Here is a 17,019-nt window from a genome sequence, read left to right on the forward strand (position 1 = left end):
TCTGTCCAATTCAGCTGGAAATTTATTACTCACGTATCTCCGATTCTACTACCAATTTTACTGGAAACGCTATTATCGTTGTTACAAGAATTATCCTGTTACAAGCTGGTAAACAGGCATTTAACGCAATGAGTCCAACATCGATAGAGTTGTAATTTAACACGAGGCTCGTTCCCGTAATACGAAGACGTTCGAATTATCTCGACGCCGGTTATCATCGAAAATTTTCCAATCGATTCCCGTTTGTACCTGAGCGGCTTTCATTTTCGACCGAGCTTGTTCCTTGGTAGAGATGTAGCAGCACGTAATCATCGAAGAGGTAGAGGGAACGTCATTAATGATCGAAACACGGAACGGTATACGCGGGGATTTAACGAGTCGGATTAACTTCAACCTGCTGGATTAAGCAATCGTGTGGAAAAGTGGGACGAGCATAAGGATAAGAGCGAGACTGATCGGTTCCGGGATAAAATGATCGAAAGTCGTAGAGAGAAGACGTACAGAGAATCACGTAGTGATTCACACGTCGTTGAGTAAGTCTTTTTTTATAATAAGAGATAATAAGTTTCTTTGGTTTCGTTAATCGGACGAAGTCCCGTGGAAAAACGGAAATTCCAAAAATTTTCTTTTCGACTTTTTATAACGTAGTCTTGAAGCGTATTTTTTCATGTGTGTTTTACGTATGCAAATAAAAGTGAAATTATTTTTTTTCTAATAATTCGTATACAATGCCAAATTTTGTTATTTGTTGCAAAACGGTTGAGTGAAATAATTGTAATCCTTCCAACGTAATGAAGTATTTATACAAGTGAAAAGTTGAGATCTACTTAGTTAAAACATATTCTGTTAATTGAAATTAATGAAAATAAATCTACAAACTGTGCTTGTAAACACGAAATTCTTCGATTCTATATCATAGAATTATATTTATCAAATAGCCAATTAATCTTGCAAACGTTAATAATTATCAATCTCCACACTGTCATTTTTCAAAACATAATGGAATACACCATTACTAAAGTGATATTATCAAATGAATACATATGGAGACAGAAACCGAATGATTGGCACAATTAGAGGAATCACAAGATTCCTGGAATAGATGTCGTCACGAGCTCATTCACGATACCCTTAACAATCGTGAGCGTGAAAAAAGTTCCACGCAGCATCGGAGAGGCAAGCAATCAATTAACTAATCTGTTAATTACCGCCACGAGTCGACAGCTGTGAGCATAGTTCAAAGGAGGCTCGCGTTCAATGAGACCTTTATGATCAGAGAAAAGTGCCATCTTGTAGTTTCTTCTCGGCACATTCTGCTATTTCCTTTCATCGGTCCTTTTCCATGGCTCCCTCGAAACGCACTGATAGACCTCGTTAAACCTAATTTTCCTCCGAGCTGTTTGTTTTAATTAGCCCATTCGGCTATATTCAGCTATATGTATAACTTTCTTCGACGTGTAAGACACTAAACGCTCGTTAGGAACAAGAATTTTAATGACTAGTGAAATATTCGTAGAATTTTTAATGTGACGGTACAAATATTTATATTTTTTCGTATTCTGTAGACAAATATTTGTCTACGTTTAGATCGAAATGGATGATCGAATAAATTGCACCAACTATTTTTTTATAACTATTGAAAGCTACTTCGAATTCGTAATTAAATCGTTCTGTCGTTTCTGTAAAGTAAAAATGTTTTCGTACGGGTCTCTTTTATCTAAGTTTAAGAAAAGAAAAAAGATAAAAAATAAATTAAAATACCGCAGAGTCGTTGAACCATTCAACAAGTAGAATTTCATATTTCACTGATTCGCCAACTAAGAAGTTCCTAAAGAAGAAATTCGATTCCGTGCGCAGAAGATTCACGGTTAATGTTGGAAAGAAAAGAAAAGAGAAAAGAAGAGAAATACTATTACCGCCGCGAAACGAAAAAGATAACAGTATTACGACAAAGATAACCATGAAACTTCTTTTACCATTGGAAAGACCATTTTCAATCTAATTAACGGTAACCATGGAACAAAAAGTTGCGACCCACGCAACGAACGATCGACTAACGAGGAAAAACGCTGGACTCTTTTATTTCTGGGATTTTTCTGAATTCCCGCTTTCCTCGTAGCGGTTCTACGTCGCCCGCTCATTTTCTGTCTTTCCCCTCGTATTACGCGATCCGCTTCGCGAGCATGGCATAGGTACAGCTGCAAAGCGCGGCTCGTAGGGTCATCCACGTTGCAGGAAACAGGAAATCCTGAGAAGTGAAACCAAGCAGAAACGTCGGGAACGCACAGAGCCGCCACTGTCTAGGATTCGTAGTGGTAAGACAAGATTGAGCAGGTCTGCTCGTTTCGCTTGGAAATCTTGTTGCCTCGCTTTGACAGTGAGAGATGCAAATTGTGAAGTAAGCTGGAGAATATGAGTTACCGTCGCCGCGTCACGAATAATCAGAGTGCACCAGGCCTGGTCTTCTTATTGTTTTTATCAAAGAAGAAGGATATGCCGTGGTACAGATAATTGACGAATGAAAAATGTTAAAAAAATGTTTTCCACCGATTCGCAAATCGCGGTCTACGAACGAACTGTAACTAAAGGTATTCGTATGAAACGTATAACTCATTCGTTGATAAAAGTTATTATGTGAAAGTTATTATAATTGCTCCTGAATCGACAACGAGTTAACGTATGTAGAATTTCTGAAGTCTGAAATTCCGAATAGTCGCATTAACTGCCTCCTGGGGAAACGTACTATACGAGCATAAAAACGTTCTCGACGCGTATACCTCTCAATATTTCCCCGCGGTTTCTGCACGCGCATTAAAACGCACAGTTTATATACACGACGAAGGGAAAAATGCGACGATAAAGCGAAGAATGGTACAAGGTACACGAGCGTGTTCTGAACGATTGCTTCGGCCGCAAATCGCGATCGCTAATCACGAAATAACTAGTCGTGTATGTCGACTGCTGCAAGTCGATCGATAATATGAAATAGCGAGAATAGCGAGGCCCATAGAAAGCACGTTGCACAACCTTCCTAACGGATAGACACGTACCTTTTTTACACTTGAATCGTTCGTTTTTCGATACAAGGTCTTGGGTGAGGCATAAAACGCATTTTCCAAATCGTACTTTCGCTCGAGCAAACGTACTCTTACGTAATCAGAAGTAAAAGGAACGGCAGAATTTTTATGCAGAAATTTTAATATCAAAGATGCCTGGCTACGACTAATTATTCGAAAGTTCTCTTCGTTATACATATAAAACTAATATGAATAGGCCTATACATATAAAACCAAGACGAAGAACTGAGATTACGTAGGGCGCGTTCTTTACGACGTTTTCTACTTACTTTAACCCGTAGATTCATCCCCTGAAATATGGACACGCGTTTATTATTCGGTCTGTACACCGTGATATCGAAATCCATAAGCTAAAATTGCAACCGAGGTAAGCAACGAAAGGCTCGAGAACACACGAGGTACGTGTAGTATACACACACGACGATGAATATAAACGGCGGTTCTCGTTGGCGCAATTAAAAATTCAGCATCTCGTTCCGTGGATCGAGAGCACCGTACCAAGCTCGTGCACTGTAACTACACACGTACATCGCCGGAGAGGAAACTCCGACCTCGAGCAGACATAGTCCTCGAATTTCTGTAAACTTCCGTAAATCCTGGTCCGGCTTCCTCACCCTTCTCACCCCCATCGATCTTCCGGCCGGCTAACCGACAATTAAACTTTCATAACCTGTTCATTAGCGCGAATTAACGCGGTGCGCTAACTCATCTGGATTCCGCTAATGCAGCGCACTTAATTTACAGCGGCGGCCGTCCTCGCGCTTGCTGCAGGCCCTGGTGTTTGCTCTGCTTCTCCCCGGAGGATGGTGTCGACGAAACGGAGACAGAGGGTAAGTGAGATTATAAACGACGCATACCGCTAGACAGAGAGGGTCGGATGGAGGAACGACAGAGGGACATTTAGAGACTGATGGCGCAAACCTTTTAGGCAAACTAATGCACCGAACCTGTTACATCAGAGAGGCTACTCGCGGCTGTCCACCGTCCCTCCCTCCATCTCTCTCGCACTTAAGTCCCCTTTGCATTGCTACATACTCGTGTACCTACCAGTTGGATTTATTATGGGAAACGTGCCTTATGCCGGTATCGGCTGACGAGTTCTTTCAAGCCCCGAAACTATTCCAACGGAGTTCAAGAAGGGACGCAGTTGGATGACGATGCGTTACGGTGAGTCGTGAAATTTTAGAAAATTGTTTACACGTCGTTCGTACGCGAATTGGTTGTGGGAATAGAAAACGACAGGGGCCGTTTAATGAGGCTTAAGTAACTAAAATTTCGTTCTACGAACTACTTCGCGTAGACGGAATGCTACTGTACTTTACGCAATAGAACAAACCACTTGGAAGCCACCGTTGATCGACTCTGTAAAACAAAAGTATAGAAAAAGCAGCGATATTACGAACACGATTTTTTTTTAATTCATCTTAGAATTCATCATTATTTGTGTCATCTTCTTGCGACGAGCGAACTTACGGAAGAAAGTATCTGTCTTTTGTAAACTGAATATTAATCATAACGAAGGAATTAATGAAAAGCGAAATCAGTTAGTTTTGCTTCGAAGAAACTGAAACAATAAACTAAAGTATCGCGATAGTTCTCACCGAAAATAAATCGAATTGAGTGGTGTGTTAGCAAAAGGATAGAGAATAAACACTGACCTATGAGAACCTTATGGTAAGCAGGCTCCAATTATCGCGCGTATAAAGCTGTTCCTGCTCCAGAGAGAACGTATACACGCGCGTGCAATTACCTGCACGTCCCCGCCTACTTGTTCGACTAGAGCGTGCACACATAATTACTGTGGGGAACTGGCAATTATTAATTTAGGTGTTACTCTACAGACCTATATGCCGGCTTGCTTCTTCGCGGGACAGCTGCAATGATGAGAATCGTTTCGTAGCCCGTGGAAATTAATATTACACGTGTGCTGCTTTTACACGATTGCACGACGCGATGTTCGGTCGCTCCTCGTTATTACCCGTTTCTCGATACTATATATAGCCAAAGACGTCGTTAAACAATCGTGAAAAAGCGCTTAAGGTCGTTCGTCGTTCGATTCGGTCTTAATTAAAAACGTTTCTTTGTTCGTCAATATTTTTGATAGTATTTAAACGATAGTAGTATAATTCTAAAATTGTTTTAATTATATTGGTAACATAGATCGGTCCAGGTATTTAAAAACCAATTAATTTGTTAAGAAGTAAAAAAATATGACAAACGAGCGTCGAATGCTCTGTGTTTCCTATTTAGTATTTCCTATTTATATTCCTATAAAATAATTCATGAATTATCCGTTTTCCGTTCTTAAATCTTGTGGCTCGAGATTAAGAATCCAAGTTTCGTGCCTCGTATAGTTTTCCACATATGATACGTACATACTCTCAGTATCGAGGTATACCAACGTAAAATACATCGATACAAAGTGATATAGTAATAAACATAAATTTTCGAGACACGTCTAGGCATACTATGATTATGCATTGTAAATCAGCATCCATTGCACAATCGATCATCTAAATGGTACTATATCAGCCAACATCCCAAGCACTGTAATTACACATACTAGTAATGATTTTGGTAAATGTTATTACTTGAATAATCTCCATCCTTTCATCGGTTTGATCATTCAATTTACATGTTTAATCTAAGTCACTCGAATGTGTTTATTTATCGTGTGGCTTAACACATGTTGCACCGATTCGAACGTTTAAATAGCGGTGATAATAATTTTTGCATCGTAATCGCTGTGTGTTTAAAAAAAGTAACGTAGACAGGACACGAAGCAAGGAATAACGTATTGGAACAAAGACTATTATTCGAAATAAGGATACAGACACATTTCTGATGCAAAAAAATATGAAGGTTACAGGAATTATTTTAGTAGCAGCGAAGCAGTTTTAAGCAACTCGATCAATTTCAATATTTTAGTTAACGAAAACTTGCTCGAAACGAATTAATTGGTTTCTAAATTTTTCCCTCAATTTAAATCACCACTAATTAAAACAATCGCGAGCGTTATTTTAATCTTACTAAAAATGTCAGCAAATAAAAGGGATTAATTCAAATTACTTTACTCATTGTCTAACGTGTACTCGATAAAATGATAGGAAAGATACATAAAATCCCAATTTAGATCAAACGTTACAATTCTTATCGCACGATTTCCAAGTTCACGAAATTCACACATTACGAACAGAGAAGATAATATCGTGCCACTTTATCATCGAGGACACGTAACCGAAAAAAAGAGGGAAAAAATCGGAAGATCTAACGGGTATCCGACTTAATTACAAGCCAGCATATGGACCGGACCCCAAGTTGGTTCCCTTTCCTCTCGCGGTATGAATATCGCATTAAGTCATGAGTGAGAGATAGCTCCGGGCAGGGGTGGGCCCCCGATGGGAAACTACGAATTTAATAGAATAATAAATGGAGCCGTCTGCGTTGCGGCGATGCCGATGGCGACGACCACGAGACCTCGTGGTACGCGTACGTACACACCAGGAAGATAATTCGGTTCCTTTTTCCTCCGAGCGGCTCGATTCCCTTCGATTCCACCCGTGCAACGCTTCTTCTTCGATGTCGAAAAACATCACGCTGACAGATACCACGCCGAGGTATCGTTAAATTGCTGTAATCGGGATATAATGTAGCAGAAATATCGTAGGAAGTTGACCGGCCCGGTAAACTTTTATAACAGTGATTACGGTAATAGTCGACATTACGCGGCCCGATTCTTTTAAGAAACAAACCGCGCGCTTTATATGCGCGATTATAATAGCGCGTGTATAAAAGAAGTTGCCGAGTAACGTTTGGAACGCGTTCGAGTTTGCCCTGGCTCTTTCATTTCGACGAAATTTCACCCCGTTATTGCAGGTTCCTCAGTCGAAGTTTGCGTTATAGAATAAACAGAGTTGCCCGAAGCCATGTTCCAACTTGCGCGAAGAATTTGTTGAAAATTAACTTTTCAAGGGCTGATAAATTATATATCATTGGTTATTATAAATTCGCACAGTGTACAATAGCAGCGGAAATTATTAGCAACTAGATCGGTTTCAAATTTTACTGATATAATAAACACGGCAATCGTGTTTTATTATAGCGGAAATAAAATCTCAAAATGTTCTATTTAACACTCGCGTAATATCCACGAGAATTTTCTATGGTAACTATTCAAATATTTCGCGAATCACTGTAGTTTTGCATTTTACGAAATATTTACAAAACACCGAGCGTGATGGAATAATTGCAAGAAACACGCTTGCCGTTCTAGTAAAACACCACGCCAGAGTGTCATCTTGGTCCCAGGGGATTGAACAAGATGTCCACCGTTAATTACACGCACGGCACGCTTTACACGCGGAAGCGGAAGCAACGGAGCCATCGGTTAAAGTGGGGGAGTCCCGGACAAATATACATGCATGTATTCCCGAAAAAGCGTGGACAAGAGCCGCGGGTCGTTCGATCTGTCGCGTTACACGCCGTTGCAATTTTCAGCACACGAACGAAAGAGACGATGGGTCGGTCGGGGCTCGTGTTAGCACAGTTTACAAAATAAACACTGGTGCTTGTAGCAGATCGGAAAGGGCGACCGATGATGGTCAGGACGAGGCGAGGAGGATGGAGGCAGCGTCCGTTCTGCACTGATAACACAATTAGCTTGTCTCGTCATGCGCGACCTCTGATAAGGGATTCCCTCGCTCTTGTCCTCTCTCTAACATCGCTCACCCTCCGCTTCCATCGCCCATACTCTGTCCTACTCTCTCTGTTCCCCTTTCTAGTATTCGCACATTGTTTCTCTTCGTCGTACCAGGCTTGCATACCCCCCTATCCCTCTAGCCCACTTTAGTCGCTCAGCGAGCAGGATCGCGCTCGTCAGTCGAGTAAATCCAGACGAGAAGATCCCTTGGGAGTACACGGCGTTTCAGGGACGCGCGATAAGGGCAGCGGGGGTACAGCTTAACCCTCTCCGGGATGCGAGAAGGGACACAACACGCGGGGTGAGCCGACCCCAACGTTAATACCTTCCGGCAGGTTTTCTTCACTTGATTTATTCCGCAGGGGCTGCAATCGCGTGGCATGGCACGCACGTGCGTGCACACGCGCTGCCGTGCCGGTTTTCGCACGGACAAGCCGATCTGTGTGGGTGCACCGAGGGGCAGCCCGGACCTGCAGCCATCGAACCAACTGGATATATACTTTAACGAAGTCCGCCAAATGTCCGGATCGTGTCCTGGCGAACAAATTTGTCGAGACACGAGGGATGATTCCACCACCGATGATGAAGAGCCAACGAATGGAGAGGAAGGGAATAGGTTGGATCTCGCGAGTTTTTAAGCAGGCTACTATAAATGAACGACAAAGACATCTTTGTTTTGGAACTCAGTTTACTAGCGTCAAAGGTGAACGTATTGTCTTGACCGTTGGGATGTTTAGAGAAAATTCATAAGTACGATAACCGTTATGGTTTAGGAAATTTATGCGATTTAACAACTCGAATTTAAGCGTTCCGGGATTACTGTAGAGTATTTGTATAATACCTGCATTATACCTGCATGCTACCTAAATATTTTAGCATTTTAAATGATTTTCAGTAAGACGAGTATTATTGAAATACGTAAATGAAATTTACAAATTTATGATTTTAATTATAGTTAAGAAATTTTACAATCCATATCTTGCTAGTTGGAATTAGCTTTAGAGAAAATACATATATCTTTGAACCGTAGTGTATATTGTGTTACGAGCGGATTTTAGGGTACTATTAAGGTACCAGAATTAGAGGATTAAGAAACTGAAGTTATTAAGGCATAATAACCTATTTGGAGATGACCATTTATGAGGTGCTATTTCGGTCATTTTATGGGATTTTGCAGTTATACAATTTTAGAAAGTTATAGTTTAAGAAACAGAGTTATTTTAACAGAAGTTAGCTATATCTTAGCGAATCTACACGTGTGTTAGAGTATAGTATATTGCAGATATAGTAATATTTAAAATAATTTAAAATATTTTGCTTGCAGAAAATCTACAAGAAGAGTATAAAGAATTATTGTTTTAAAACAATTACGTTAGCTATATATTTATACATATTAATCGTTATCGATTTTTTAATGATGTACATTTACATATGGAAATTATACAATCCTAAATTACGAATGATTGCATCTATTAATATTTTGCATAAGATCTTCCAACGCATTGTATAGCCTTTTAACCTATTTTTAACCGATGTCTTCTTACACGAAATCTCTGACCGGTGCCCCCAAAATCACATCTGAACCGGTTTTGGCGTCAGGACACTGAACATTTTGTCTACTCCGAAACATCACTTTCCTAACATAAATTTCCAATTGATTGACGTATAAACTATCGACGAATTAATTAAAAAATTGATTAAAGCGAAACGAAAAAATACTAAATAGTATGTATTTTAACTAAGGAGGGCGGCATATCCCATCGAAAATTGCCGGGTATGTACATGAAAAATCATTTATCTCGGACGTTTTTCAGGACGGTCGAGTCATTGTGGAAGCGATAGGAGGACGAAGGAAGGAAGCACAGTGTGACGATGCCTACGATCGAAAAGAAGAGGCCACCGGGAAGCGGTAGCCATAGACCTCGGCGCAGTGGAGCATAGGGGGTGGCAGCGGTGCGGTAATAGCATAAATCCGCGGTTGTAGTCGGCTCTCTCGAAGCCGCCAGGGCGGGGGAAGGGACAGGCCAGGAGCAGCCGACTGTCGGAAGAAACGACAGTCGCCACTCGACGCCTGCATCGAACAGAAGGCAGCCTGTGCGCAGACGCAAGCCGCATTTTTCGAGAGTGCATCCGTTCCCCGGGACGAGAATCGAAACTGGTTTCGAACGTGGATCATGATCCCGGTGAAATCGATCGCGACGCAATGAAAACCCAACGAACCGTTTTTCGCGTTACCTTTTCCCCATCCTTTTAAACGAAAGCCAAAGATACGACGCGACGAAGTTGTTTGGTGCTGTGACAGTGTTTGATTCCTTTTCGTGAGAAACGGAACGACGGCCGAAGAGGACTCGAGCTGAATAAGACGCTCTTCTTATCGGATAACGTCCAGGGACCCGGTTCAACAAGCAGCGATTCGAATGGTGAGTCCTATCAATTTTGTTTATTGTTCATTCAGTTTGACAATCGCGCAAATGATGCGTTGTTATTTAACACGTTCACGGCCGCTGATTTCGTGGAAATCGTCGATTAGAAAAGCGTAAATCTTTGATATTGCGGAAGGGTAAAGTATCGTGATTTATGACAATTGTTCTTATTAAATGTGAATATACGGAAGAAGTTCCTCTTTGCTTGTAACCATTGATAATTGAACTATCGGAATATAATTCAGCTATGAAAGTACGTAATATTATGTCAGCTGCCGTTACTGTGTTAACCCTCATTCGTTCTTTGTTTTCGCAACTTTGGTGTCGAATTGACACGATGATGAATCGTCGTTACGAAGAAAAAATAAATAAATTTGGATATTCTTTTATTACAATCTTTATACATCGAAACGTAAGATAACAGAATGCTATCAGGACGTGCTGCTTTTTTAACATACGTAATATATAACAACGTGTGAAATTGATACAAGGAACGAATGAGAGTATATTCTAGATCGATGTTAAATCGAAGATATTCGAAAATGAACTTTTGTGGTTGATCTTTAAAAATGCACGTGTGTGTCAATTTAATGAAAGCAAGGAGGAATCGAGAAGAATAGTAGAGAAACGAACGTGTACTATTCTAAACATAATTCGATGTTCGTGTTCGTTGATTGTATAGTTGTGTGATGATTGTAGACTTGACTCGATGGTTTACTTTGAAGTCGTACGTCGTTCAAAAGTCGTACAACGAATATTTCTCTCTTCGATCGAGTCAACGCAGTATTAAAAAACATACTTTTGCGATGTTAAGCAGAAGATTTTGAAAAGGAACCTGTGTTTAGTATGTTCTATCGGTAGCTGAACGTTTAAATCGATTCGTACGAAAATAAAATCGATCGTTTATTTAAAGAACTTCGGTTTCATAATTGATCGTGTACATAGCTACTTCTAAAGATAATATACCAAGTTGTCTGTGCCATTCATTAGTAAATCAAAATACACAAGCTATTTGATACGTAATATTATTCAAATCACGAAGACTTCGATTACAAAATGAAAATCGACAATGAGGAACTGCTAACGTAACTGTCTTCGAAATTTCTCTGTCCCAACTTTCTCGCTTTCAAAAATTCCTAAAGATTCGTGATTACTCGAGATTTTCTTAGCCTTTTGTCTCAAGTTCGATATGGAGTAAAGAAATATAGAAGTAAAGAAAGAATAATTAAGATAAATCCATTATTTCAAACATCCAAACATCTTTCATCGAAGCTACGAAGAGAACGTCATTCGTTTCGAAATATTTCACACACCTTTCACCGTTCGAAAAGTTCTACATATTTATATTAGAAACTTACTTCTGAATAGGAACAGTTTAGAAAGAAATTCGTCACATATCTTTCATCGCCTCGTAATACCTCGACATATTCGATGGTATTGTCGAACTTTCTAAAGTTTAAATCCCATATCACGGTAATCCCCATGGAAATTCCTGCTAACGGAATAAAAATCTTTCGCTTATAACCAGCAACAATATACATATACACGATATATACACCGATCGTATCAAGCAGGAATTATTTATCTATAGCCTGTTATCGTTATTCCATTTGTACCGTGAATAATCTGTTTACGGCGAGTGGAACCCGCTTCAACAACAAACTTGACTTTGTTTCTCTCCCTCTCTTTCTCTCTCTCTCTCTCTCTCTCTCTCTCTCTCTCTCTCTTCTTTGTCTCGTAATAAGAGCCGGGGGTCAGTAATTGTGAAATTTCGGTCTCGAAGACCTACGTATGCCCTTTCGGTTTTCCAGTCTGTATAAACGACCGGATATTATTAACGACTACAAGATACCGTTACCCAGTAAACCGACCGTGTTTACCCGGTTTCGTAAAATTTTTTCGAAAACTCGGTCATTTCGTGCGGCTGGTGTCGAGAAGGTGAAGACTCGAAAACAGAAGAGAAAGAAAGAGACAGATGAGAACCCCTGGGATCGTGCTAGTCGGTATTGTATGCTTTGGGGATGAGTCCTCGTCGAAAAAGATAATGAAGCGAGGAACGATGATAAAGCGTGCGAGAAGGGAGGGGACAGATAATACTGTAAAAAGTTAGGAACTTAATGTCTTTGACCATTAGAAGAGAGTCACAGGCAGATTGGGTTAGGTATACGTTGAACGTCAGATTAACGTACACCGGACGGTGAAATATTTCCGCTTCCTTTCTCGCGTTGAACACGCCTCGTCCTTTTAGCTCCGAACAATAGGGGGGGCCACGTTTATTTCCGGACAGGATTATATTGGCTTCTATTGCCGACTCGATGAACCCATGATCGGATCGGATCAGCTAACGAATAAAAACACGATCTCGCGATCGTTTTCATCGTAACACGTTCGTACGACTCCCGTTTGCTTCTGGCTGGTCTGGATATCGATATAGGAAGGCTGTGCTGTAACTCGTGGCATGCAGCACTGTGTGCGTGTATGTGTGTGTGAATGAGCGTGTGGTAGTTGATGGAAATTCTTCTGTTACGAGGAATATCAATTTTGTCTCCGAATACGGAGCGAAAAAGGGTAATTGTTTCGTGTACTCGCGATAGGAAGATTAATGTTTATTGTAAAATATCGCAATATGATCGTTGTTCGATGTCTCGTAACTACTCAATTTTTTTCTGTTTATTGCTTTGGGAAACACGACCAATTACTGCGTGTAATAAAATAAATTCACGTTTGACATGTAAACATAGCTGTGAAACTTACACAATTTACTTTTTTCTTGGATTAATGGTTGCGGTATAAAGTACAAGATTGTCGATGAATATCTAACAGCAAACAAAAACATTAATTCTTTCAACGATCGTAAGCGCACTAATTCTTTCGAATGACCTATTTTTCAAGCTAAGTATGACTAGTTGAAGGAAATTGATAAAACACCGTTAGATTAGGCAGCTTTCGGCTTTCTTTCATCTCGTTTCTTCTTCATATATCTTCATTAACATAAAATTCAACATTACAGATAAGCTCTGTGCTCTTATCGAATCCCATATTTTCCTTTACCCTCCCCTGGGTTTCTCAAAGGAGAAAACTAAGCTTACGAAAAGTTTATTCCTCTGAAACGATTCTATATATATAAAAGAATGACCCGGAAATCAAATACGAGAAGATAGAAGCGTACTTCGTTGTTACTTCATTCGCGACATACGTCGTACGATTTAAATCAACGAACGAAGCAAAACAGTTTAAAATTTGCCAACAAGTATAACGAGTAAATCTTTCGACAGTCACAACCGTGCATCTTTATGCGTTAAATATCCAACTATCTCGCGTTTCAATTTTTCCTACTTCCCAACATCTGATTCCATTGTTTTAGCTATGAATTATATAGAAAGCCGATATTTTAGGAATCTAATCGATAAGAAGCGATATTCCGCAGACAAGTTTGGTTGTCGAGGTCAGAGATACCAGGTTAACGGAGGTCAGGATCCGTGTTCGGGTCGCGTCGAGGCCATAGAAAAGCGGATCGAGATCAAAGTAGATTGCGATCATTCGTCGCGAGCCTGCTGATGTACTTTGACTCGTTTCTTCTTGCGAGCGTAGCTTAAACGGTCGCTCCGCTGCAGCTTGTATCCACGCAGGTGTAGGCCTTATGACAATATTATGAGCGCCCGTGCAAGTCGCTTGTCGATCCTGTTTTGTAACCCCGCCAGTGCAGCTCTTCGAGTTTATACGTCGACTTTTCTTCCGATAGCAAGCGAGTGAATGCGCGCGCGCGAGCTATGACACGAGCGTGTAGTTCTTGCACGCTATTAACGATTGATTAACGGTGAAAAGCGGTTCGATTTGGTTCATTCTTTCTTCTCGATATTATTTATTTGGACGGAAGGTGAATCATTTAAAGATCTTTTTCCTTCTTATTAGTTTTCTTCGAAGTAATTCTAGTCAGCGCCAATTTTGTTATGCCAATTATGTACTTGAATTACCTGTTCGTTTCAGGATATGTCGTTGGTGTTGATGTTGGATAATTATTTTTGATAAGCGTTATCTGTTTTACGATGAATGATTTGAATAACCAAAATTGTATAACTGTAAATCTATAAAACTCCTGTCTTTATAATTATTTTCATTACTCTGGTATTTTTATATATCTTTAGCCTTAAGGTTTGTTTGTAATAGTGACCCTTGGTTTTAATCAAAACGCGTGATACTGCGCATCAATTAATAAAATAGCAAAACAGTATTTTTCGTTAATTTTCGTTTTTTTTTTTTTTTTTAACAGAAAGGAAAATTTAATTTCATCTTCTGTTTAGAAATTTGATTATTTTACCGGTCGATATGTATGTTTTATCTAAAAAAAAACAGACTAGTTTCATAAAGATTAGATACGTAAAAGAATACTACTCACTGGTGAATTCTTCAATCGCGTCGTCCAACGGGAAATATCGTCGGAAACAAGTTTTCCGGCGATTTCCTGTTCGATAATTCCATCGAATAATTGAATCAAACACTCTGGGAATCGGTCATAAATCGGGCTCGGAACTAGATTGATCGTTCGTGTTTGCGAGTTACATTAAGTTAGGACAGTTTTATGAACATGTTCGAAGTATAATAATGCGTTTCGTATACGTATACGTTGTGCACCTCGTGCTCTTCCTCTTAAACACACGATTCTGCTCTAACAAAATCTTTTATATTGTATACACGAGTCTCTGTCAAAGATCAATTTCAAACGGATCAATTTTAATTCTTCCAACTCCAAATACCGTATAATCCATTTTCAATGGAAATTCGTACGAATATTATCATATTGACAAGCGTGAAAATTCCGTGCCAACTCGTCTTTCTCGCTTTAAAGAATTAAAAAAACCAGTCACGGGTCAGGTATTTTACAAATTCTCGTCCATCGATCGAGTGTTTGATACAAAAAAAAGAATCGTGCAAAGGGGTAAATCAGAATCGTGTTCCACGACACGGCGTGTAGTTGAGGAAGATCGAACGTCCTAAGATCGTTCGTTTTAGTTATGCAGGAGCGTGTTGTGGCAAGAGCACGAATCGCCTCGATCCTCGCCTTAATATTACTTCACGTAAGGCTGCGCACTGTGTGCATACATTTCCACTCTATATATAGGCATTTACGAGGCGGGATAAACGCGTCAGATGGATGGTGCAACACTTTCTAACGTGGCTCTTGATCGGAATATCGGATTCGACGTCGATCCCGATTACGCGTACAGGGCAGATTCATCTCACGTTCCTTTTTTCCTGCGGTTTAACGACGAAAGTGCACGCACCATGGTGTTGTAGTCGGTATGTACCTACTTATACACCACGCACGCCCAACTACCTCGGCCATGACACTCTTTTCATTTCGACGCGGCTCGTACACTGTCTCCAAGAAACCTGGAGAATGTGAGGAAATTTTCGATGAACCCTGCTCTCACACTTTTTTTTTTTCCTTCTGTCTTTGGGCGTGGTGAAAGGAACCGATCATTCGAAATCCACGATTTCGACGATCATCCTCTTTATTGGATTAATTAAGACGTTTTCATAATTTTACGAGTCCCCGTTAAGTTTATTTCCAGTAATCGTGTCCGTGGAGAAATGTGAGAAAGCTTTTATGGTGTATCGATGGCTGTGAACGAATGAGTAGGATGAAACGTGAAATGAAACTTGGGGCTCAAGGCAGTTAACATGTTTTAACCGTTTATGTATCGTTTACACATCAGCACTTGTATCACACCGGTTAAGGTTCGACAATATTTCAAAAATACACTGTAAAATATAACTCTAAAGATGTTTCACTTATCGATCTAGATAAAAAACTAGATATATAGCAACCGTCTGTAACGATTTCTCAAAAAGAAGCTACATGAAGGGCGACAAATTTGAGATAGCCTTAAATCGTGGATTTGAAGCAACCCCAAGAGTAGAAATATTCGATTATCCGGTAATATCGGATATGGAATCCCTTCTGAAAATTCGTATATCCGTCTTAGCCGTAAATTCCATAGTCGAATTGAAATTCAAGTTTAGATTTATTCTCGGCGACGGAAAAGGCCGCAGCTGCGCTTAGACCGTGGTGGATTTGAAACGAAGCCTCGTAGGTGTATACGATATACAAACGAACGAAAAAGGGGTATGAGTGATCGGGGAGGGGTCGATAATTGTGACAGAAATTCAATCCTTTGGATGGTGAACCTAATGCCCGGTAGTGACCGCCAATTCAATCAAGTGCCGACCAATCGTGGCCCTCGATACGGGATTTTAGTCTCGGATCGCGGCTGGGGATTTTGACACGGTCCACCGGGGCCAAATAAAATGCCCATAGATTCTATGATTGTGTACGCGTATACATATATGCATATATATTCACCAAAACGAAAATAGGTATTAACTATTCAATGGCGCGAGCCTGATGAACCGAACTGTATTTGTGCGTAAACCATTCGTCAGTTTTGATCATACGGTGTACCCGTATCGGAGACAGATTTTCGACGTGGTAACAAGACGTGCTCTGTTTTGAAAGGCGTTTCCAAAAAATCAAGAAAATCGTTTGGTTTCCACGAACGTAGGAGCGATATATATTGTTTTTTCTTTTTTATCCATTTCTTATGGAAGTCCGTGAAATCGATGGAATCTTGTCTTTTTTTGTTTTTTTTTTTTTTTTTTTTTTAGAAAAGCTAGTTAGGCGAAGATCAAATAGGATTCTCTAGTCTGGGATTAAGGGTAATACGTAACTCGCGTGATATTGGTTAATCTCATATTGCTTAATATAATGAGAGGATCGTGTTACATTGATTTTTATGTCCACCTCACCGGTTATAATTTA

At 40.1% G+C, this 17,019-nt stretch overlaps 1 protein-coding gene across 4 annotated transcripts in view; it reads left to right on the forward strand.

Annotated features, from left to right (window-relative positions):
* LOC138178183 (homeobox-like protein HDP1) overlaps positions 1–17,019 on the forward strand; it is an 88,725-nt gene that overhangs the window by 20,660 nt on the left and 51,046 nt on the right. The window contains exons 2-4 of one of the 4 annotated variants that reach the window (XM_069109755.1): positions 3,822–3,907; positions 7,917–8,479; positions 9,591–10,196. The gene's annotated coding sequence lies outside the window, so the exon portion shown is untranslated. Of the gene's footprint in view, positions 1–3,821; positions 3,908–7,350; positions 8,480–9,590; positions 10,197–17,019 lie in introns of those variants that run through there. The other 3 variants (XM_069109757.1, XM_069109756.1, XM_069109758.1) reach the window with 3 other exon arrangements.

Source organism: Bombus flavifrons, chromosome 3 (genome assembly GCF_040668555.2).
Source record: "Bombus flavifrons isolate JBK064 chromosome 3, iyBomFlav1_principal, whole genome shotgun sequence".
NCBI lineage: Eukaryota > Metazoa > Arthropoda > Insecta > Hymenoptera > Apidae > Bombus > Bombus flavifrons.